Source organism: Pelophylax lessonae (genome assembly GCF_965119305.1).
Source record: "Pelophylax lessonae genome assembly, chromosome: 11".
In the NCBI taxonomy this organism is placed as follows: Eukaryota; Metazoa; Chordata; class Amphibia; order Anura; family Ranidae; genus Pelophylax; species Pelophylax lessonae.
Genome location: NC_138778.1, coordinates 202613911 through 202637710, shown reverse-complemented (window position 1 = coordinate 202637710; position 23800 = coordinate 202613911). Strand labels below are relative to the sequence as shown.

The 23800-nt window shown below is 45.6% G+C and overlaps 1 pseudogene across 1 annotated transcript; it reads right to left on the bottom strand.

The window, feature by feature from the left end:
- Nucleotides 1-1092: 1092 nt before the first annotated feature.
- Nucleotides 1093-23467, bottom strand: LOC309567488 (opioid growth factor receptor-like; annotated as a pseudogene). The gene is made up of 8 exons (XR_014226121.1): nucleotides 23375-23467; nucleotides 22882-22938; nucleotides 22324-22413; nucleotides 19170-19224; nucleotides 9141-9219; nucleotides 8797-8863; nucleotides 5811-5959; nucleotides 1093-1672 (listed from the first exon to the last, which is right to left on the bottom strand). The product of XR_014226121.1 is annotated as an opioid growth factor receptor-like (transcript).
- Between the last annotated feature and the right edge of the window lie 333 nt (nucleotides 23468-23800).

The following is a 23800-nucleotide window of genomic DNA, read 5'->3' as shown; positions in this document are numbered from 1 at the left end:
GGGGACTGGAACCCCTTCTTCCCTAGGCGGTAGGAACTAGGGTTCGACCGATTATCAGCAAAGCTGATATATCTAGAGCCGATCTGCACTTTCCCCGATATATCGAAATCGGCCCCTGAGGTTACCGATAGTGCTGATATTTTGGAAAAGTGCTGTACCGGAGTGATGCCTGCAGCTAGAGGCATCACCTCGGTACCGGCCTCCATAGCTGATGGTCGGCTGTCTTGTAATGACAACCGATGTGGCTGAGAAGCCATTCGGCTGTCATTACAAGGAGCGGGAGGGGACGTCCCCCACCTCCCACGGCTCACGCGGGTCTCTCGTCCCACTGGAAGACCCAGGCATCCTACCTGCAAGACCGCTGAAGACCCGATCAAAGCCACATTCGGCTCTGATCGGGGCTCCATGTAAAAACCAGGAAGTGATGTCATGACATCACTCCCGGGTACACAGCCCCAAATTCAAAAAAAAGACAGCATTCAAAACAGCCAAACTTGGCGTTTTGAATGCGTTTAAGTGCAGAGGAGGGGTTTGGGGGTCTTTTAGGCCCCCAGATCCCTCCACAGGAGTACCTGTAAAAAAATAAAAAAAAATTAAATTTGTCCGAAATTATCGGCCGATACCAATATGCAATGGCCAAAATATCGGTATCGGCAATAGAAAACCCGATATCGGTCGATCACTAGTAGAAACCCAATCTCCAGACCATGCTAGTTGGCATCAACCACCCTTGGGTGCCAGGATGGGAGAGGGGGCAGTAAAATCCATATCCCTAGCCACATGCTCCCTCAGGGTGAACTGGCTTTGTATTTGTGAAGCAGCTAAAAAAAAAAAAGCGAGGTAAACCTTTACTGTTATTATTATATTAGGAATATTATTATCTTCCTTTATTAACAGGTGAATGCGGCCCGTCATGCATTTACATACATTGAATCCGGCCCTTAGGTGGAAAAAGGTTGCTGACCCTTGCACTAGAAGAGGATCGCAGTGTGACTGCAAAAACAGCAAAGGAAACCCATTGACAAATAGAAAAACCAGTCTGGAAAAGCCAAGAACTGATGCGACAACAAAAAAAAAAATATATTAATTTTGTTATGACATGGTGCAATTTAAACATTCACTACTCTTTTTATTTTTACCCTGTGAGGTTATTGTTTCCTCGCTGGTAACAGGTTTATTTTGCAGGGGTTCTACCTCCCTACGTTTCTTCATGACATTTTGACTTTTTTTTCCTCTCACACTCCTCATTATTGTTTGCAAGCTTCTGACAAATCCGCTCGTCTTTATAGTCCCATATTCCATCACATCATCTTGATAATTTTTCTTGATTTTTTGGGGTCTCTCATCTTCTTCCCGGATGCTCTCAGAGTTTGCTCTTTTGCGTCCCTTCAGCGCCTCTTGATCATATCTCAGCAAGTCTACCGGTCCCCAGACAAACCTGCTTTGCGGTTCATAATGTTTCCAGGCAAAGCGCACCAACTCTTGACGTTGTCTCCTGTCCTTTACGGAGAACATGAAATAGTCTAATACGCTCCTTTTTACATTCTTTAATTGGCCTTCACACAGGGTTTCCTTCAAGAAAAACTGGACCAGTGGAGCTTGGAAGTGTTGAAATCCCAGTTCTCCCAAGCACTTCAAGATTCGGGTGATCCGCAGATTATTATGAGTGCGACTAAATAAAAAAAAAAAAAAAAAAAAAAAAAGAAGAAGGAGAGGGAGAAAAAAAAATAAATAAGTAAAAAAAATAAATAAGTAAAAAAAATAAATAAGTAAAAAAAATAAATAAGTAAAAAAATAAATAAATAAAAAAATAAATAAATAAAAATATTGGATATGCCCACTCCTTTAACCACTTCCGCCCCACCCACTGCACATTTACTGCGGCAGTCAGGCGCTCCTGGGCAAAGGGCAAAGTGACGTAGTACTACGTCGCTCGCTCAGGAGACTCTACGGGGCGAGCGCGCCACCGGCGGCACGCTTCCGCCCCTTGCTCGTTAGCTGGGGAGCCAGCGCGTGTGACCGGCGGCTCCAATGGGCACCGGCCACTCGCGATCTCCCGCAGCAGAGAGAGAGAAGGACAGACGGCTGATGTAAACACAGCCGTCTGTCATTCTCCCTGAAGTCATCACAGAGGCCATTTGATCCTGCTATATAGGATCGTATGTCTCTGTGATTACTATACAAGCCACGCCCCCTGACAGTTACAAGCCACGCCCCCTGACAGTTAGAATCACGTTCCTAGGGACACATTTAACCCCTTAATCACCAGTACAGTTAACCCCTTCCCTGCCAGTGTCATATTTACAGTAACAGTGCATATTTTTAGCACCGATTACTGTAGTAAATAAAAGAATGTGAAAAATATTGTTTGTGTATATTTCAAAATTGTCGCTATTTTTTTGTTTATAGCGGGAAAAAAAAAAAAAAAAAAAAAAAAAAAAAAAAAAAAAAAAAAAAAAAAAAAAATCGCACAGGTGATCAAATACCACCAAAAGAAAGCTCTATTTGTGGGGAAAAAAAAAAAAAAGGACGTCAATTACGTTTGGGTACAGCGTCGCAAGACCGCGCAATTGTCTGTTAAAGTCACGCAGTGCCGAATCGCAAAATAGGGCCTGGTCATTGAGCAGCCAAATCCTCTGGGGCTAAAGTCGTTAAAGATCCCATGAGAGATCTGCATGACATGAAATCCAAGCTGAAAAATCACAAATCCATGTGGTTGGACTTTAAGGATCTCTGCTCTAGAGGATTGCCTCTAAACTACGGCCCTCCAGCTGTTGTGGAACTACACAACCCATGAGGCATTGTAAAACTCTGACATTCACAGACATGACTAGGCATGATGGGAATTGTAGTTCCTGAACAACTGGAGGGCCATAGTTTGGAGACCCCTGCTCTTGAGACTTTAGAGGCAAATTCTGTGACAACCTCTGTTGAAGCCATTGTTCCACCAAGCATAGTAATGCATGGCATGCAACAGTGATTATTAATTACATCTGCAGTACTTTAAAAAGCATAAAGGTAGTGATCATCAGAAAAGCAGAGGGGGCTGGCTATTGCTGAAGACACATAAAATTACATTTAAAATTAGCTTAAAACCCTTTTATATTATATACCCATTGCAGTGACTAGCCTCAGAGGATAAACCGAGTTCAAACAAAATACTACACAAGTTGTACCTGTTTATCTACTGTCCAGCTGTCTTTCCCCTATATTCAAAGTGCAGAATTGACATAGGATCTCTCTGCTCTGAAAAGCAGGGTGCAGGGAACTGAAGTTACAGTGTAATTACTTTAATCACTCCCTTGCAACATCCGTAAATATACTTGAAGGCAAAGAAAACAAAAAAGGTCACCAAGTCAGATTTTAAAGGCAAGTTGGACTACCAAATTTATATAAAATCCATATTTTATTTATAGACAAAAAATATAAAAAAACGCATTTTGCTGATCTTTTTCAGGACACACAATGGGGAATAAACAGGGAACAGGTCATTTTATTGCATACATTTTACAACTAGCAACCCACATAATTGTAGGTACACTGAATGCAATATACAAAGACATATATATTCACCTTGTCCAAAATATTAACACGTATGTGTTTAGTCCCCATTGAGTGTCCTGAAGAAGCAGATCAGCAAAACCCGTTGCCACACAGGAGCTCACTTACCTGCAACTATGCAATAATAACTCACATAAAGCACGGGGTCCAGAATGACCCGGTGTGCATATATGAATACATGTTTTTAGGGGATATTTTTTCATGTATATTTCCTTCTTTTTATAGGTTATGTCTACTGTATATTATAGGTTTATGTCTACTGTATAAAATATGGATTTTATATAAATGGGAGAGTCCAACTTGCCTCTAAAGTCTGACCTAGTCTTTTTTTTTTTCCCTTTAGTCTTTCAAGGAACTGAAGTTACACTCAGTGAGCTGATTGGAGGAATGAGAGACACCCCCATTCACACAACACACAGGAAAAGAGCTGAGACTATCAATAACAGGCTGTGTACTGGAGCTCCCTGCTCCGTCACCTTTTTTCTCTTGGTGTCAGGAAAACTTAACGGAAGTGATTTAGGCTGATAGCAGGACATAAAACAACACTTATACTCTGGATTGAGACAAGTACATACTTCTAGAAGCATTTCCTTTGTTATTTAATGTCTGAGGTTTACAGTAGTGATCAACCGATATCGTTGTTTTAGTGCCAATACCAATATTTTGGTCATTGGATATCGGCCGATATTTTCGGACATTTAAATTTTTATTTATTTTTTCCCCTCACAGGTACTGTGGTGGAGGGATCTGGGGGTCTAAAAGACCCCAAACCCCTCCTCTGCACTTAAAAGCATTCAAAACGCCAAGTTTGGCTGTTTTGAATGCTCACATTTTTTTTTAATTTGCCGCCGAGTACCTGGAAGTGATGTCATGACAAATATATATATTTTTTGGATTGCACTATATTTTTTTTTTTTTTTGATTGCTTTAGTTTGATTATATTGAATATATTTGTGATATATCATTTGGCCTATTATGACATTTGACACTTGCAATCATGTATAATTAGCACCAACTATTTGTATATTTTCGAACAAAGAGGTTCTGACAATTTATCATATTAAGCACCATTAGCGCAGAATTACAGTGTATGTTGAGTTAATTTAGCACATACAGGGGATTGTGATCAGGGCCAGCAGCTTAGCTCGTCTGTTTGAGTAAGTAGCTCGCAGGATTAATATATATTTTTATATCTCCTGTACTGTAGATCGGGGGTCCTCAACCACCGGGCCGTTATAAATTGAAATGGTTTTATTACAATGGAATAGAAATAAATACGCTTCAATCATCCTGACACCATATCAATCACGGTGCTGGGATGACTGAAGCGCCAACACCAGCCATTGTCCCAGCAAACTGCCTGCGAAAAACCACATCAACTCCCCACCCCCGGGCCTTGGCATAATTTTTCTTCCACGCAGCGAGGCCCAGATGCTAAAAAAGGTTGGGGACCACTGCTGTAGATCACAGGCTGGGAAAGACAGCGCTAGAAACCAAGCAGGTATGTGAGTGCACATGTACCGATACAGAACAGGAGGAGAAGAAGGCAGGAGAAAAATAAGGCGAGAGATGAGTTCATTGGTGATCAAGCTGGATTTGCTTTGTAAATCACAGAACTCGATGGATCGATGGCAAGCAAACCAGCTCACTTATATGCATTTCCACTGAGTTTAAAACGTAAAAGCAGCCAACTTCTGTGTAGCATAATGCCTCGTACACACACATTGATTATTGGCCGGGAATTTTCGGCCAACGTCCGATCGGCCGATTTTCGGCTTGTTAGTATGATGCTTTCGACAACCGACTACGACTTTTCGGCCGAAAAAAATCTGGTGTGCAGGCTATAAAATTTTTGTTGGCCGTCAACACACGGCCGATTTTCCGTCAGTCAGTACAAAAATCTGATGAGCAAGACTGGGCATGCTCAGAGAAGAAAAAAAAACACGGAAAGTAAACCAGCACATGACATCACTTCTGAAGTAGATTTTTGTTGGGCGAGAAAATTTGTGTGCAGTCTAGGCACATTCCAACCATCAAAACAACTCTGGACAAAAGTCGGACGATCGGTCGGCCGATAATCGTTGCGTGTGTACGAGGCATAAGTTGTCTAAATTATTAAAAAGGTCAAAGCCAAAAGCTTCTTGTCTCACTACGACCGAATGAGGTGCAAATCTCTTGGGTCATATCTAAGGCTAACAATCCTTATTGCTCATCTCAACTCGTATGAAACTGCAATGAAAGCTGCTCACTTGTTCAAATTCATATATCTTTCTTCCCAATTCCTCGCTCTGCAGACTTCGCCAGTCTCCTCGTTTTCTAGATGCAGACCGTAGAATCCTAACATGAGCTTATACGCCTCAAGGAGATTCCTCTTGACTCTTCTGTCTTTCTTCATTTCCTAGGGGACAGTCATGACAGTTACAATGAACAGTATAAATGTAATGTAAAAAAATATAATCCGAAGCAGGACAAAGAGGAACTACACCAAACTTGTGGCACTTTTCCACTGCAAGTACCGGCTTGGCTCTACTCAGCCCGGTTTGCTTTTCCACTGCTGGTACCGCATGGTACGGTGTTGGAACGGTTTGGTATGGTTTGCTTTTCCACTAAAGTAGTACTAAAGTTAAGTGGGTGGGATAACAACAGGGTGGGTGGGATTCTCTGACCAATCAGTGGCTAGTAGTGACTGCATGCAAAGGATTGTGGCATATGGTACCGGGTATGGTACTCTTGGAACCACAATCGAGGTGGTACTGTTTTTGAGAGCCGTACCGTTCGGTTCCATGCAGTGGAAAAGCGCCGCCGTACCGTACCGTTCCTACACCATACCATGCGGTACCAGCAGTGGAAAAGCACAAAAGCAAGCCGAACCGTTAGGTTCCATGCAGTGGAAAAGCACCATTGGTTCCCCCCATAACCCTCTGTAGAGTATGTCCTAGGATACTTATTTCTTTTACCTAATCCCTGTGATAAGGAACAGCTTTTGTCACTTCCTGTGACATCACCAGGCTTGTAAATTTCTTGCAAGGAATACTGCTGTTAGAAGGGATCAGCAAGGTGCTCTAGTTCAATTCCTATTGATATGGGTGTAGTGCTCATCTCCGAATTGGCCACTTAACATATGCCCAGGTTCCTCCAACAGTATAGAGGCTGCCAGTCACACAAGCTCAGTGCCACGCACACCGGCAATTCAGGCTCAGGGATGTCTTAGAATTTATTGCTGAAGATTTTTAACAGGAGAGGGTTTCTGGGTCACATGATACTCCAAAATGATCAACAGACAAAATAGGAGCACAAACTTCTCTCTAATGTCCAAATTGCAGTTTTTCTGGAGTTAGCAGGAAATGGCCAGTAGATCTAGGACCACACAGCATCAGTACATAAAGCCTCTTCTGGAACTTAGTTCCCCTTATAGCACTTGCACAGGTATCAGTTCCCAACAAGCTCAGCGTGCCAGGAGCCGTTTGCCAACCAGCATCCACAGGTAGATCCTTAGTGAAGGAGATTAAGTAGGTCCTTTATTCAGACCCAGGACTTCAGTGCATTTGTTGTTCTGTCATGTCTAACTCTTCGTGACCTCATGGACCATAGAACACCAGGCTTTTCTGTCCTCCACTACCTCCCAGAGCTCTATCCATCTTGTGTTCGGTCGTCCTCTTCTTTTTCATTCCATTTCCCAGCATCAGGGTCTTTTCCAATGAGTCCTCTCTTCGCATTAGGTGGCCAAAGTATTCGAATTTCAGATTCAGGATCTGTCCTTCCAGTAAATATTCGGGGTGAATTTCCTTCAGGATTGATTGGTTTGATCATCTTGCCGTCCAAAAGACTTTCAAGAGTCTTCTCCAACACAATAGTTCAGAAGCATTAATTCTTCGGCATTCAGCCTTCTTTATGGTCCAACTTTCAAAGCCATAAGTTACTACTGGGCATACTATAGCTTTGACTATACGGCACTTTGCCGGTAGGGTGTCCTCTAGGTTTGCCATTGTTTTCCTCCCAAGAAGCAAGCAGCTCTTAATTTCATGGCTACAGTCACCATCTGCCGTGAACTTGGAGCCTAGGAAGATAAAATCTGTCATGGCTTCCATTTCTTCTTCCATTTGCCAAGGAGTGATGGGACCAGTTGCCTCCAACAAATATAATCCTCAGGCCATCACCCTAAGGCCTTCATCCCAGCAGCTGCTGAGGCCCAGACTGTAATTTCTTATCTCTCTGGTTATCTCCGAGGAGTAAAAGCCCCCTAGGAGCCTGGAACCCTCCCTTGAGGGAAAAGAACCCCCTATTCACCTCTCCACCCACCTTCTAGAAGCCTCCTTTCAGGGATTGACTGGGGCATGATAAATATTTAACTGATCATTTAAATCTCCTAGCCCTTTGTTCTGGAAACGTCTTTCAGAGGCAAGGAGAAGTAATCAGACCCTCAGCTCAAGAAATCCTGAGCAGACCTACACAATCCATTGCCCTATTCACTACAATGGAAAAACGAAATTTCACTACCAGCCTATCTAGGGGAGGGTGCTACATGAGCAAGCCACCAAAACTACATCTCCTTTGAGCCCCTTTCTTACAGTGTGCAGATATGCTCTTGGAAGAGGAGGCAGCAGCATAGTGTTCCTGGGAAAGAAACCAATGGGCAGTTATGCAGTCCAGCAGGAGATAACTTAGGGGGGGCTGACAACACTGCCTGGAATTTCAGTGGCGCAGAGGCAATTTGGTCTTCTCACAACAGGAAGTTAGGTGCTCAGTGGGTTTCTAACAGGATCAACAAATATTTTTCTTACCTGCTGTATTTTTAATGGGATAAAACATGGGTAAATGTGCATATTTGACCGGGATGCACTGAATATGGTTTCCCATTTTGCCCAAAAGTACAATAAACCTGTTTAACTACAGTAGTTAAATAGAGTTTCCTAGAGGTGCCCAAGTGTATTTTTATTCATTTTCCAGGAAACACTGAACTCTGGGGCAACCCTGCAAAAGCCTGCTGGTAGCTCTACAGTAGAATAAGAGTTTAAACCCCATCTACCCACATTCTTAGTTTTTGTCTCTCAATGCAATTTTTGACCTCACTGACCAAAAAGGCATCACAGTGAAGTGAATAACTACATAGAATATTAAAATTACAGATACAACTATAGCCAATATTCCAGCAAAATAAGGCAATGAATTGAATCAAGTTATCGGACTACACTCTCGCTGCTCTATTATATACAGTTAGAGTAGGGTTTCTACTACCTGAATCTCTTTTTTGTGTAGAGGAGTGGCATGTGGGTTAACGCCACGTTCTTGAAGTGGAAAGAGCCTGAAATACAAGAGGTTTATATCGGTTAGAGCTCTAGAAAATCTATTTCATTTTTTCCCCTGAGTAAAGGGAGAGTGGATTGAAGCCACTATCCGATTTAACTGCTTTCTGTGTCACCACTGGGAAAGTTTACCATCCCTTCCTTTGGTGTCATTGGGACAGGAACTGTTGGGAAAGCTTCCCAACAGGAAGCTTCCCCTTCAAGACCCAGAAAACAGAAGAGTTTGTATTCCAAGAGACTTGCATAGTGGTAGATCAGAAACGTTGTTACACTTACCATTGGATGTAGTTATGGTTGTCCTCTAGCATCTCATAATCCTTTTTCCCTGCATTAAGGAAGTCTTCAATGTGACAACCTGAGAATGATACAGAAATACAGGGCATTGAAAAAGTATTTGTAGCACCCTCCTAGATATTGTAGGTGCTAGAACAAAAGCATTTATCTGCTCTTCTTATCAGGGGAGCCTGATCTTTAGTTAGGCCTGCTCTGTGCTCCGTGTGCATTCATCTGGCCTACGGGAGTGTCCCCACTACATCCAATAGGGAGGCCTGTTGGACGGTGGAGAAAACCTGGCCAATGATGCACAAGTTTTGTAGGCGACCCAGTGGGAGGGCACCATCGCAGTGCATCCTGGGATTGACCATAAGAGCGGAGAACACATGAGGCAGGGTGTCTTTGGCGGGTAGCAGAATCCCAGGAGGAGGGTGACGGCTGTCTCTCCTTCTGCATGCTGAGGAAAGTGGTCACAGGCAGTCGGCCTAGTGAGCCAGGTGTGGATCTGAGCCTTGAAGGTCCTGGAGAAACTGACAGTGGAGCTGAGGGCAGAGCTACCTGGGGAAAAACAGTGTTTGAGTACCAGGGGGCTTGCCAAGGGGTCTGCCCAGGAAGGAGACCACTCCAGTGAGGTCAGTGGACGGAAGGTCAGTGCACACAGTTAGAGAGAAGGGGGGTGCCAAGTAAAACCCTGAAGAGTAAATTACCAAGTAGTTTGCCTTTCAAGTACTTCACTTCAGTGGCAAGGTGAAGCAGCGGCCTTGCCGCATTCAACACGGCTAGAAGTTCTCAATATTGTGCAAAGTTTAGGGAAAGATTTGTCCTTTTTATGGTTTATTTTTTTTACTAGTAATGGCGGCAATCTGCGATTTTTTTTTGCGGGACTGAGATGTTGCGGTGGACAGATCGGACCCCTGACATTTTTCACACTTTTGGGGGGGACCAGTGACATTACTACAGTAATCAGTGCTATAAATATGCACTGTTACTGTAGTAATGACACTGGCAGGGAAGGGGTTAACTCTATCGGTGATCAAGGGGTTAAATGTGTGCCTCATGCTTACTGACGTGTGTGTGTGTGTGTTCTGTGCCACAGATCGCAGGTTCAGCTATGTCACTGCCTGTCACATAGGAGATCCGCCCGCTTTGTTTACACAAGCAGGCGGATTTCCTCACTCTTTCCTCGACGATCGGGGAAGAGCAGCGGTGATCACCGCCTCTCCTCCACTGGCCTGACTCCCGCTGTGTCCGAATACAGCGGGTGCGTGCCGCCAAGAGGGGGTGGGATCCAGCGACGTAGGTCTACGTCGCTGGACCCAGGAGAGCCACTTTGCCGCAGTAGGCTCAACGTGAGCGGTCGGCAAGTGGTTAAAGCAGGGTTGGGTTATAAAATAATATACCAAGTTTTGAACTTTTCATGGAATACTGCTCAATCCATTCCAAAATGGAAAAAGTATGGCACAAGTGAAAACCTACCAAGACATGGCCGTCCACCTAAACTGACAGGCCAGGCAAGGAGAGCATTAATCAGAGAAGCAGCCAAGAAGCCCATGGTAACTCTGGAGGAGCTGCAGAGAGCCACAGCTTACATAGTAGTTGAGGTTGAATAAAGACAATAGTCCATCCAGTTCAACCTGTGTAGATGTGAATCATTTTGCATACCCCTGCTCAGGTGGCAGAATCTGTCCACAAAACAACTATTAGGCCCTTTTCACATAGGCCGACCATTCAGATCCGCCTGTCAGTTTTTCAGGTGGATCTGAACGAATGCTCCATAGAGATGCATGGGGCATTCGTTCAGATCCACGCAGACATGTCCACTGACATCTGATCCGATCCGTCAAATCCGGACGGATGGAAACCCTATTTTCCATCCGTCTGGTGGATCAGATCGGATGAGATGGACAGACGGTCTGTTCTCATCCGATTCCCCCATAGAGAACAGCGGTAACCTGACAGCTCTGTCTCCGTACACAGCGCAGAGACAGAGCTGCCATCCGCCTGCTCAGCGGGGGAAATCGGCGAATCGATCCCCGCTGAGAAAAACTGAGTCCGCCTGATGGACTCCCTGTGTGAAAGGGGCCTTAGTCATGCACTCCACAAATCTGGCCTTTATGGAAGAGTGAGAAGAAGAAAGCCATTGTTGAAAGAAAGCCATAAGAAGTCCTGTTTGCAGTTTGTGAGAAGCCATTTGGGGGAAGCTGCTTGCTGTGGGGGCACTCAAAGGGAGGGAGGGGCCAGGAGAGCCAAAGAGAGACCCGAGAAGAGGAGGATCCGGGCTGCCCTGTGCAAAACCAACTGCACAGAGGAAAAAGTATAACATTTTTTTTTTTTTTTTTTCAATAAAAACAAACAACTAAAGACCTTTAGACCCCGTTCAGACAGGGGCGACGCGACTTGCTGGGGCGACCTGTGAAGTCACGGTGCACAGCGCGGACTTCATATCATTGAAGTCAATGCAGGTCGCTCCAAAGTTGTACAGGACCCTTTCTCTAAGTAAGAGTGACTTGTGTCGCTCCTATTAGAACGGGTCCTGTGCTAATCAATGGCAGACGACCCACCGCGACTTATCAGGCGACCAAGTCGCCTGACAAGTCGTGCTAGTGTGAATGGGGTCTAACATACACTTCTACAAAGTAGAACTATAGGCAAAAATTTTTGCCTAGATAGCGTAACCCCTGTCAGTTTTATTTATTTATTTTTGGCATCTGTTTCCCATTGTGGAGATTTCCTGCCACTTCCTATCCCATAGCTGAACAGGAAGTGCAGGAAATCCCTGCAAAATAAGGGTATTCTTTGGGGGACCTCAATCAACCTAAAATAATAAAGAGCGCTGTGTAAGGGTATTTGAAAAGATGTGATCAAACCAACACGGACTGCCCTGATAAGACGTCCAATGACGAAACGTGCGTAGGGCGAGTGTATGGAGGCATCGCCATCATGTTGGATCGGGTGTTCGCTCATGGTATCAGGAGAGTCAGAGCTAACGTGTGTATTCCCTTATGCCTGTAAACCTTTGTCGATGGAGACACTTTAAATGTGACTGCATCGTGTTTTAATAAATTGAAGATCTGTTTGAAAGAAGGGTTTTACACTATGCTGAGGTTTTTTTCAGACGATTGCACCCTACAAAGGGAAAACGCCTGTTTGCTGGTTTATAACATTACCAGCCATTACTGTTGGTGAGTGATTTTGGTCATAAGAGGTGGATTATGCACATGGTGTAGTGGTAGAATAAAAGAAGAGGAGAGCAAAATCATCATACTGCAACTTGGACACTATTTGGGATTATACAATACATGGATTTTGTTATGCGTGACTTGATGTGATTTGAGAGCTTTTCTTTTTTTTTTTTGACAATGATTTTGAGAACATTTTTATCTTTATAGTTTTGATACACATTTTTACAGGAGCTGCACATTGGAATGTTAGAAGATTATGTCGTGTTTAATTTACGATACAAAGTTTTATCTTGATTAGCAACATTGCAAAATTGTGTAGACACCACAAGGGTTTAATGGGGATATATCACATAGTACCACAGTGTTGGTTTGATCACAGCTTTGCACATACCCTCATACAGCGCTGTCTAAAGAGTAATGGCGGCGATCTGCAATTTTTTTTGCGGGACACCACAAGGGTTTAATGGGGATATATCACATAGTAGCACAGTGTTGGTTTGATCACAGCTTTGCACATACCCTCATACAGCGCTGTCATCTTTAGTATTTTATGTTGATTGAGGTCCATCAATTCGATAGCAGCAGTAAGGGTTAAGGATAATTTTACCATTTGGGCGTGGTCCTTTTTTTATTATCATTCTTTGGGGACCCCCAGGTCACCAGAACTTGTGTCCCCATTGGAAGATTTCCCCTCTATTACTTTTCTTGGGACAACCCAAAATTTGGGATTTTCTTTCAAATGATAATGGCAAACTCAACATGAGCAAAAGAGAGGGTGAATCCCCTTAACGGGGGCACAGACAGCACTAAAAACTGACAGGAGTTCCAATCCCTCTCCACCCAAAATTTTGCCTTTAGTTATACTTTAAGCCTTGTCGACTGCTTGTATGTGAGAGGCGTGTACTGTGTAGCTTAAGCTTTGACAAAGCTTTTTCAGGCATTTTGGCAAGCTTTGTTGAAGCCTTTAAAACACAGTTTAGCTCCTGTTTTGGAATGTTAAAAACAGATCTTAAAGTGGAGCTCTAGTTTCCCCCCCAAAAAATTTAAATTCGGCAGCTACAAACATTTTTATTGCCGACTTTCACTAGAAGGACACTTACCTGCCCAAGGATCTAGTGTTGTCCTCACCCGAGCCAATTCTTCAAATTGGCTTGGGGTCCAGGCACCGGCATCTTGACTAAGGGAAACCGGCAGTGAAGCCTTGCAACTTCACATCCAGCGATTGCGATTGGTTCCAGGACCTGTGATGTGTCCCAGAAGGATGTGGGGCAAAAAGTGGGCCCAAAACTTCCACTCGGATCACAGTGGTGATCTGACTGGAAGTTGGAGCAGGTACCTGACAAAACCAGGGGAGAGGATGTAAATAAGCAGACTTCCCCTTTTGGGTTAAGTTCTGCTTTAACAGGAGTGTTCATTGCCACATTAAACAAGCTGCTGTAGGCTTCAGTAAGGCTTAATGTACACGGGACGTTTTCAAAGTCCTTTGAACGCTGGAATTTAACAGCTATATAAAGGACGTTAAAAAAGGTCTGTTGTGTCACGTTTGCATGCCGCATTTAGCGGGCGTTTGCGCTCAGATCCGTTTTTAGAGGTCAAAAAATCATTCCCCTTTAAACAGTAAAAAGGCAAGCGCTAAACGCGGGTGACCGCGTTTTGCGTTTAACCACTTTACCACCGGAGGATTTTGCTGGCTTACGTCCAGGCCACTTTTTGCGATTCGGCGCTGTGCGACTATAACTGACAATTGCGTGGTCGTGCGACGCCGTACCCAAACGAAATTTACGTCCTTTTTTTCCCCCACAGAGCTTTCTTTTGGTGGCATTTGATCACGATTTTTACTTTTTGCGCTATAAACAAAAAAAAAAAAAAAACGTTTATTTTGAAAAATTAATATTTTTAACATTTTTTTTATATGAAAAAAAATGTAAAAATCAAATTTTTTTAAAATTTTTGGCCAATTTGTTTTCTGCTACCTATGTTTGGTAAAAAAAAAAAAAAAAAAATCCCAATAAGCGTATTTTGATTGGTTTGCGCAAAAGTTATTGCGTTTACTAACTAAGGGAAAGATTTGTCATTTTTGGTGTTTTTTTTTTTTTAAAGAGTAATGGCGGCGATCTGCGTTTTTTTTTGCGGGACTGCGACAGTGCGGCGGACAGATCGGACCCTTGACTGACATTGACACTTTTGGGGGTACCAGTGACATTACTGCAGTAATCAGTGCTATATATATGCACTGTTACTGTAAAAATGACACTGGCAGGGAAGGGGTTAATTTTATTGGAGAGGGAGGGGTTAATGTATGCCTGGTGCTTACTGACGTGTGTGTGGGGGAGGTGACTGTGTGAGCCAGGGACAGATCGGATGTCCAGCTATGCTGAACACTCCGATCTGTCACTCCCTGTCACTTAGGAGATCCGCCCGCTCTGTTTACACAAGCGGGCGGATCTCCAAACTAGATTCCCCGTCGATCGGGGAAGAGCAGCGGTGATCGCCGCCGCTCCTCCCCTGGCCCGACTCCCGCTGTGAATGAAAACAGCGGGAGCGCGCCGCCTACAGGGGGAGGAGTCCAGCGACGTAGGTCTAAGTCGCTGGACGATAACGAGCCACTGTGCCGCAGTAGAGGCACAGTGAGCGGTCGGCAAGTGGTTAAAACGCCAGTAAACACACGTTCTGAACATCCTGAACGCAAATAATTTTTCCAAAAAACGACACTGAACTCAACTGCCTCTAAATAACTAAACGACTGTGTACATGGACAGATAAGATAACATAGAGGAGGGTTCAGGGGCTTCTGAAAAAAAACGCCCAACTGCTCCTAAACTTCCGTTTACAAGTAGCAGTGTACATGAGGCCTAGCAGTGTACATGAGGCCTAGCAGTGTACATGAGGCCTAAGCGTCATCACTACTTGAAGCTTGTGGGAAGTGCAGCTTGCCTAAAGTGAAAGTCAGCACTCCTATCGCAATCTGTGCTTACCGTTCCCAAACTGGAACTGAAAAGTTCTTTAAAGGCTTCAACTACTGGAAGCTTGCCAAAAGCTTTACAAACACTTGCCGAAAGCTTTGCAAAAGCCCTTATACAAGCTGAAGCCTGTGCGAACAAGGTCTAACAGGTAAACTTGGTTTACATAAACCTATACTGTCCAAGCTGAATTAAAAAGAATACACCTTAAATATTAATTTCCACTAACCTCCCTGCTCTTATGGTCCTCACTGCACGTATTTAATGATAATTCTACGCTGCCCACGTCTTCCAGTGTACCGATCTGTACACTTTTAAACTCCTTCCACAGGTATAGTTTGGTACACTGGTAGATATGGGTGGCCAGGGCTGGTGCAAGGATTTTTGACACGCTAGACCAGTGATGTCAAACCTTGGCACCCCAGATGTTTTGGAACTACATTTCCCCATGATGCTCAACTACAAGGCAAAGTGCATGAGCATCATGGGAAGTGTAGATTTCTAAAACATCTGGGGTGCCAAGGTTCGCCACCACTGCCCTAGGCGAAACCTCATTTTGCCTCCCCTGGCTCCACCCCCCTTGCCCTGTCCATGTATACGGTGGAGCTGGAGACTACACAGACCTACCTGATCCTCACAGTCACCCACCTGACCTCTACACTGACCTATCTAACCATTACACAGACGACTACACTGGCCTACCTAACCATTACACAACCCCCCCCAACCCCAGTACAATGTATATCGGTGGATCCTCCTTACCTCTCCAGGCTTCATCATTAGGCTCTCGCTAGCACCGGACACAGAGTATTCCTTTGGGGCGCTGCCCACCCAGCCGCTCCTTGGTATCCCTCGCTGGTTCACCAACAGTAGCTGTACCTCTGCACTCCCATCTGCACCATCCCTCCCCATCCACAACAGGCCGCACCAGAGGGTTCCCGGGGGAGGGACAATAGGCTAGTGTGGAGGGGGAGACAATAGGACACAGCACAGGACATTGAGGCTGGTGCAGAGAGGTCAGGGCCCAGGTGAGTGGTGCTGGCCCAAGAAGCAGCCCAGCTGCCTTGGGCCCCAAAACAAACATGCGGCCATAACTCCCCAACTTTTGAACTTCAGAATGAGGGACACTTGCGGGAGGAAGGGACAAAATGGGTGAGGCCAAATGCTTAAGAGTGGGAGGGGGTGAAGGGGTGTGGTTAAAAAAAAAAAAAAAACACAACACTTCCTTGCACTTCTAAAAAAAGCTTTGATTGGTGTGCCACAAGCTGGAGTCTCACTGACACAATCCCAAGTACAAAAAAGAATAAAAAGCTTCCATTACAAAATGGTTTTACACAAACTGCGGAAGAGTGCAGTATGCCAAGTGTGGAAGGATTCGCGGGTGCGTTACGTACAGAGTGCATGGTTCAGGAGTGCGTTTTGCACAGGGTGCAAGGTTCAGGGGTGCGTTAAATTGCAAAGACACAAAATTAAACATAGCACAGCTCTCTTCTAAAGTCTTGGTTAGCAGCATACAGGAGTCGAGGCAAGAATGGCGGCATCAGATAACATACATGCAGCCTAGCAGGACAAGCAGCAGTGTGACCGTCCATCCAGTACAGCCAAGGATTGGTGGGCAAACCATCAGGCGTGGGCGTAGGATTGGTGGGCAAACCATCAGGCGTGGGCGTACAGCCGCAAGGAATGTAGCTGTCAAATCCAACCTCTAATGTCGGGGATGGGTGGGCCGATAGGCATGGATCTGCCCCTTTGCCCCGTACATAGACAAAGCAGCCAGCTTTTATACATTGGTGGGGGGGGGGGACAAAGGTGGCAGGACCAACTACTGCATGTGCACCCACAGCAGTGTATAATCGACCTAAATTATGCACAGCTGTGGGTGCACATGCAGTGGTTGGTCTTGCCCCTTGCCACCTTCTTCCCCACCCATCAATGTATAAACGCCGACTATTTTGTCTATGCACGGGACAAAGGGGCAGAGCCCTGCATATCGGCCCCGCCCATCCGACATCTGAGCATTCGATTTGACAACTCCACTCCCTCTCCCTGCGGCTGTGCAGGACAAAGCTTGAAATGTGGGAAAGTCCCACCCAATCTGGGACTGTTGGGAGGTATGGCGCCGCCCTGACTGAAGTGCGCTCTAGGCCAGCGCCTTCCTCGCCTATAGGTAGGGCTGGCCCTGTGGGTGGTCGAACGGTATAGCAGATACTTACTGTGTAGACCGGAGGAGTGGGGAGGTTGTTGGGAATTCATCTTTAAACGGAGTTCCACCCAAAAGTGGAAGCTCCACTTATCTACTTCCTGCCCCCCTCCGTTGCCACATTCGCAAAGCACAGTGTGCTTCGTGCATGCGCAGTAGGAAACCGACTGTGAAACCACAAGGCTTCATTGCCTGTTTCCCTTACAGGCAATGGTGGTGGCAGCACCCGAGAGCCGATGGAAACATCGGCTGGGATAGTGACATTGCTGGATTCCGGGACAGGTATTAAAAAAGTCAGCAGCTATAGTATTAGTAGCTGCTGACAATTGTTTAATGGGGGGCTGGACCTCCTCTTTAAGGTCTTGGTATAGGTGGAATTAGCCTTTAAGGCCTTGGTCACCCAGGTTTTAGCTTACATAAGGCAGCATATACAGCAAGCTGTTGCAAAGCATTTGTGAGGGTAAAAACCGCATTTGAAAATAATCAGATCCACAGATCACTGAAATGGTATCCAAAGTATGACTTCTAATAAAAGTTAAGCTTCAACTCCTAAGCTTCTCTAATGATAGTTTGGTGGTGTTTGGGAAGTGTAAGGTGTGGGTCCAAAACTTTTTTTTTTTCAGCAAAAATTTAGACTTGCATATCGTGTAGCTTGCTATTGTAGCACTGCCCCCGTAAGGACTGCTGAATATCCACCTCTGCAGGTCCCCCTGGTTACCAACACACGGCTATAAGCAAATGCAATTCTTACTCTTCTTGGCTCTTCACTTTAACGAACAGTCCAGGGGTATTGTTTTTTTTGTGGTTTATTGTTGTAATGGGGATAGGAGAAGGAATAGTGGGATTCTCCAATTTAACTATTTACAGTAGTTGAGCACTTCCATCTTCACTGCTACATTTCTAGGTAGCGAACAGCAAGGCTGTCAATTCATCCTGCCACCTTAGACGAATAGGGATTAAGTCTCTTGCTTTCTCTCAAGATGACTTGGTGAACAGTATCTTATCTTAAGGATGCTCTCCCTAGCATCCTCTTTCTGCCAACACCCGTCCAGTGACTATCCTATGAGCAGGGGTGGCCCCACTCAGGTCAGGCCCCTTGACACAAGCCCCTGTACTCATGGTACTGCAGCTACAGGGTCTCCCCTCTCAGTCAGCTTCCCTGGACCTCTGGGTTGAGCTCCTCTCAACAGATCCTCTGGCCCTCAGGACGACCTCCTGCGACTGCATGGCACCTCTACAGAGGAGGAGGCAGTCGCCCCCTCCCTCCGTAAATCAGCTCTCCAATGAAAGACCCCAAGCACATGTGCTCGTGGCTTTTTTACAGTATCCCAGCATGCACTGAGGCAACCTGCCCCCACCAATCATTAGGACTGTATCAAAAGTCTATGCACCGATTCGTCTTGTTTCCTCCCACTGTCCAACATGCCTCCCTATTGGGCCAGCGTGAAACACTCTTCAGACTGAATGAATCGCATACTGAGCACAATGAGCAGACCTCACTAATAGATCCTGCTCTCTGGTAGACAAAGAGCAATATAGATTTACCTGCAACCCCTCTGGTAAGCACACAGAACTCTATACTCTCTCACTAGCACCTACCTAGGAGGGTGCTACACTATATTTAGGGATCTGTTCTTTTGCAAAATCTAAAGTTACATCAAGTGAGAAAACCTCTCATCTTGGTACTTACCATTAGGTTTGAACATTATCTCATTTCGGTAAAAACGTAGATTGGGCATTTCTTCCTACAAGAAAAGAAAAAAAAAAGCCAAAAAGGGTTATTTAAAGCAGCGCACCCGTTTAAATTTCCTAGTAAATGTTTGGTAAAAGCAATCTATGGATGTCTTCAAATTTGAGAAAGAAAGTATCCCCGACATACCTCTAGATCAATCTTTCTTGACCAGGGTTCCAATGAACCCCAGGATTCCTCCAGGAGGTTGCTAGAGGTATCATGAGCAATAGCAATTTTTGCCTCTCAGATGAGTAACCACTGACAGCCAGTGGCTTATAATCCATGTGTGCAGGGTGTGCCCCCCACCCCCCCACACTTTGCACATGGAGTAACAAAAATGCAAAGTGCTCACAGGCGGCGGGGGCTGCTCTGCAGAAGGATTGGTTGTACATACAGTACTTCCAAACTGCCCCAGCTGGAGCATTTGGGACAGCTCATGGCCGAAACTAGGTGGGTGCTTGGGGAGGCTGAACACCCAGGCAGCACCTAGCACCATGGATATTGTGCCTGAACAGGGTTGCCAAAACGTCAGTCATAAGAAGCTGGCGGGAAGGCCAAGCCAGCACACTCCCCCTCCCCCCCTTTCCTGCAGAGACGGGACAAGAGAGGAGACATATTGATTTGTTCCTCCTCCCCCCCACCCCTCCCCTCTGTATCTGCCCCACCCATACTCTAATCCCTGGATAGTGCTGAGCCTGAGGAAGGGGTGTGGGTGGTAAGTTTAAAGCACTGCGGGAGCCAAATCCATCTGGTTGGATGATTGCCGCTGTCTGAGCCTGCAGAGACCAGCCTGGAGTGAGCTCTACACTACCACTGGACTTTCCCCAATCTAGTACTTGGGGCAACCGAACTCTGATGTAAAGGGGCACTTTCAGGAGTCAGTTTCGTGCAGTCAGTGTAGTGCTCCTCAAGTTTTGGGTCACTGACACTTAAAGTTTGTGAGCAGTGCTATACCAAGCTGTCCAATATTTCCCATAGACGCCAATGTTTAAGACGGGAAGCAGTGCCATGCCAAGCTGACCAATATTTCCCATAGATGCCAATGAGCACTGAAAGCCAAAAATTGGTTTGGGCAGGAAGGGGGTGAAAGTGCCCTGTATTTAAGTGGTGGTACGGTGTACCCATTCACATTGGGGGGGGGGGGGGGGGGACGGGATCTTGTTAAAAGGGGGCTTCCAGATTCCAATAAGCCCTCCACCCACAACCACAGGGTTGTCAGGAAGAGGACCTTGTCCTCATCAACATGGGGACAAGGTGCTTTGGGGGGCACCCCAAAGCACCCTCCTCATGTTGAGGGTAAGCGGCCTGGTATAGTTCAGGAGGGGGGGGCACTCGCTCCCCCCCCCTGTTTGGATAAGGGTCTGGTATACACTAGGGGGGAGACACCCCATGCCGTCTTTTTCAGGTTTTTGATCTGTATTGCCGAGTGCTGACAATACATTACAGCCGACAGCCGCGAGCAAGTTTAAACAACATTTTTTCCTTTAGAAATGTCAGAATTGGCGCAGCTGGCTCCATACAGCTATGCCACTTTACAGGCACATTAAGGTGACCCCCCCAGGCACGATATTTATAGGAATTTTTCATTTTTATTGTTTCACTTTAAGCATCATTAAAATCACTGCTCCTGTAAAAACAATTGTTTTAAAACATTATTTTTGCATTGATACATGTCCCCCAGGGCAGTACCTGGGTCCCCATACACTTTTTATGGCAATAACTTGCATAGAAGCCTTTTAAAATGAGGACTTTTGATTTTTCATGTTCGTGTTCCATAGACTTTAATAGAGTTTGCATGTTCACTAGAACATTTCCCCTGTTCGAGATGTTCTGGTACGAACTGAACAGGGGGGCATTCGGCCCATCACTACTTGGGACTTTGGAGTAAGGGAGGACTCTGATGTGAACGCGGCACTCATCCTGACTGCTGCACTTCAGATGTTGTATTGGATAATTGGTAAATATTGAGGTGGGGGTGACCCCATGTTTTACTGCACCAGGTGACACCAACCCTAGTGAATGCTTAGCCGCTGACTAAGTGATCTGCAGCCTTGTGTGCTGCACCGGGACTTGTCTTCTGACCAGGGGCGGACGACTGACCGTAGCGTTCACTGAATCTTACTCTGGGAAATCCCGTCCGCTGCCCCACCCTGCAGTGAGATATGCTGCCCAGACTCCAGAGGGGGACCGCCAGGAGAACACTAATGTAAGAGGAGAGTGGGGAGGAGTGCGGTGTATGGCAGCCTGGGAATAAGTGTATGGAAGGGGGGGAAAGGCTGCGATCTCCCCATGCTGTGTGTGGAGGAGTGGTGGCAGCCCGCTCTGGTGGAACTTTTAGTGCTCCTTGTGGAGGACTGAGATATGGCAGCCTCCTATGCTGGGATTTGTAATGCCCTAGACTGTGTGGGGACTGAGGAATCTTCAGTCCCCCACAGAGGGCACTACAAGTCACAGCATAGCAGGCTGCTCTGACAGGAGAAGGAGCCTGGGAAGAAGGAGATCCTGCACTGAGTTTCTGGTGTCTGCAGTCTGTGCTGGGTGCAGGAATAAGAGGAGTTGTGCTAAACAAGGAGGGAGAGGGGAGATTCATGCTGAGAGGTATTAAGAGGATTTGTATAGGGGAAAACAAGTTTATTGGGGGGAGGCCCCAAGTAGGATTTGTGTTTGTGGGGGGGGGGGGGGGAATAAGAGAATTGGTGTCTAAAAGGGAGGGGTTTGGGCAGGATTTATACCAGAAGGGGGGGTAAGAGAAAATGTATAAGAAGGAGTTTTGGGGATTTATACTGAAAGGGGGGAAGATTTGGGCTTGGAGGGAGGAGATGTGACAAGATAGGCTACTAGGATACTCAGAAAGAGGTTGGCATCAGCAGGCTGCAGGTTTTAGGTCATGGGTGCTAAACCTGTGGCCCTCAGCCTGTGTCAGAACTACTAAGTCCCATCATGCCTCTGCCTTTGGGAGTTATGCCTGTAACTGTCAGCCTTGCAATGCCTCATGGGACTTGTAGTTCTGCAACAGCTGGAGGGCCACAGGTTGAGCACCCATGTTTTATGTAATGACAGGTTCCTTTTAACACCAATTTTATTTCATAGACAAAGTTTTGGAGACGCTTACCAGGTTAACGTGGTAACTGGGACCTGAATGCCGGTACCCATGTCTGTATTTCTGCATATCCCGTGCAGCTGAAGAATCCATATAGGTGTACTATAAAGAAGAGGTACAACAGTTAGAGGGATTCTGCTTTGCCAATATAATAATATTCAGATCCCCAGATTTTTCATGTTATCACTGATCCTAATTCCCCCCCTGAACAGATTAGAAAGTGTATAACTTGGTGCCATGGGGACTGCTTCGAAGATCTTGCTCGAAAGACTCACCTGAGCAGTATAAAAGCTAACATTATATTGGATACCCTTGGCCTTTACAGTATGGTGTCATACATACATGACCAGTTCACCCAAGTCAGAATGGTAATGTCTATGGCCACAAAGTCTTCTTCTGCCACCCCCCAGCCCAACCCTACTGCCCCACATTAGCCAAGAACAGTGGACAAACTACCACTATAGGGTCAGGCCCAAAAGCAAGAAGGACATGGGGTGGTTCACCATCAATGCCCTCTGTCCTAGTTAAAGTACCTACAACTTGTTTTCCCCAGTTAGGACATCAAATGACCTAGTATCTGGGCTTTACAGGTTTTCCATTTTGCTGCCTTCTGGCTGTCAATGGTGCCTAAGGTGTATAAAGACAACAGATTTACTGCAAATATTGCTAAAGACAGAAAGGGAAGAGCAAGCGGCACACAGGACAGCAAACAATCCACTACAAGTAGATTACACAACACCCATTGAACAACACTTCGGTGTAACCATCTACCTAAGCTGCAGTTGTCTTTCGTGTCAACACCCTTCCCCACCCGAGGATGTAATGGCACCCACCCATCTGAAAGGTGATCATGAAAAAGATGGGCACTTTGGTCACCTACCTGCCCCTAGACTGTTGACCTAAAAGAGGAGCAATGGCACATTTGTGGTGTTATCCATGTCCTAATAAAGACCCATCCTGGGTGACAAGAAGTCAGCAAGAGGACAAGAAAAAGATATTGAAGGAGGAGCTGTGTTGGTCCACAGCTGCTTAACACAGACTTCTTCAGAGTGACTTTGCGTACCCGGATATTCTTCCTGACTTTGACGTTATTTGTAGACCATTCTTGCTCCACACTGCCATCATCTTCCTCCCAGGTTGAGTCATACGAGTCCATTCTACCACAACAGCCAGGTTAAGAGGGCCGGTAAACCTAAAAAACACAAAAATAAACTTTTCACATAAGAGCGGCTATGCATTCCGACATCTGAACAGAAAGGGCAATAGGTCAGGATATTTTACCACCCCCTCCCTTTTTTCTTCCCCCCCAATCCTTGTCCTCACCCTTCCCCCCCCCCCCCACATTCTTTCATTTCTGACCCATCCTTGCTTCTCCCTTCTGTTTCTTTATGTTCCTCCTTATTAGATCTACGATTCAATTTATGAATTTCCTCATTTAGATTGACAAACAACCCCTTGAAGTTCTGGGCTTTTCCCCACAGGCCTGGCT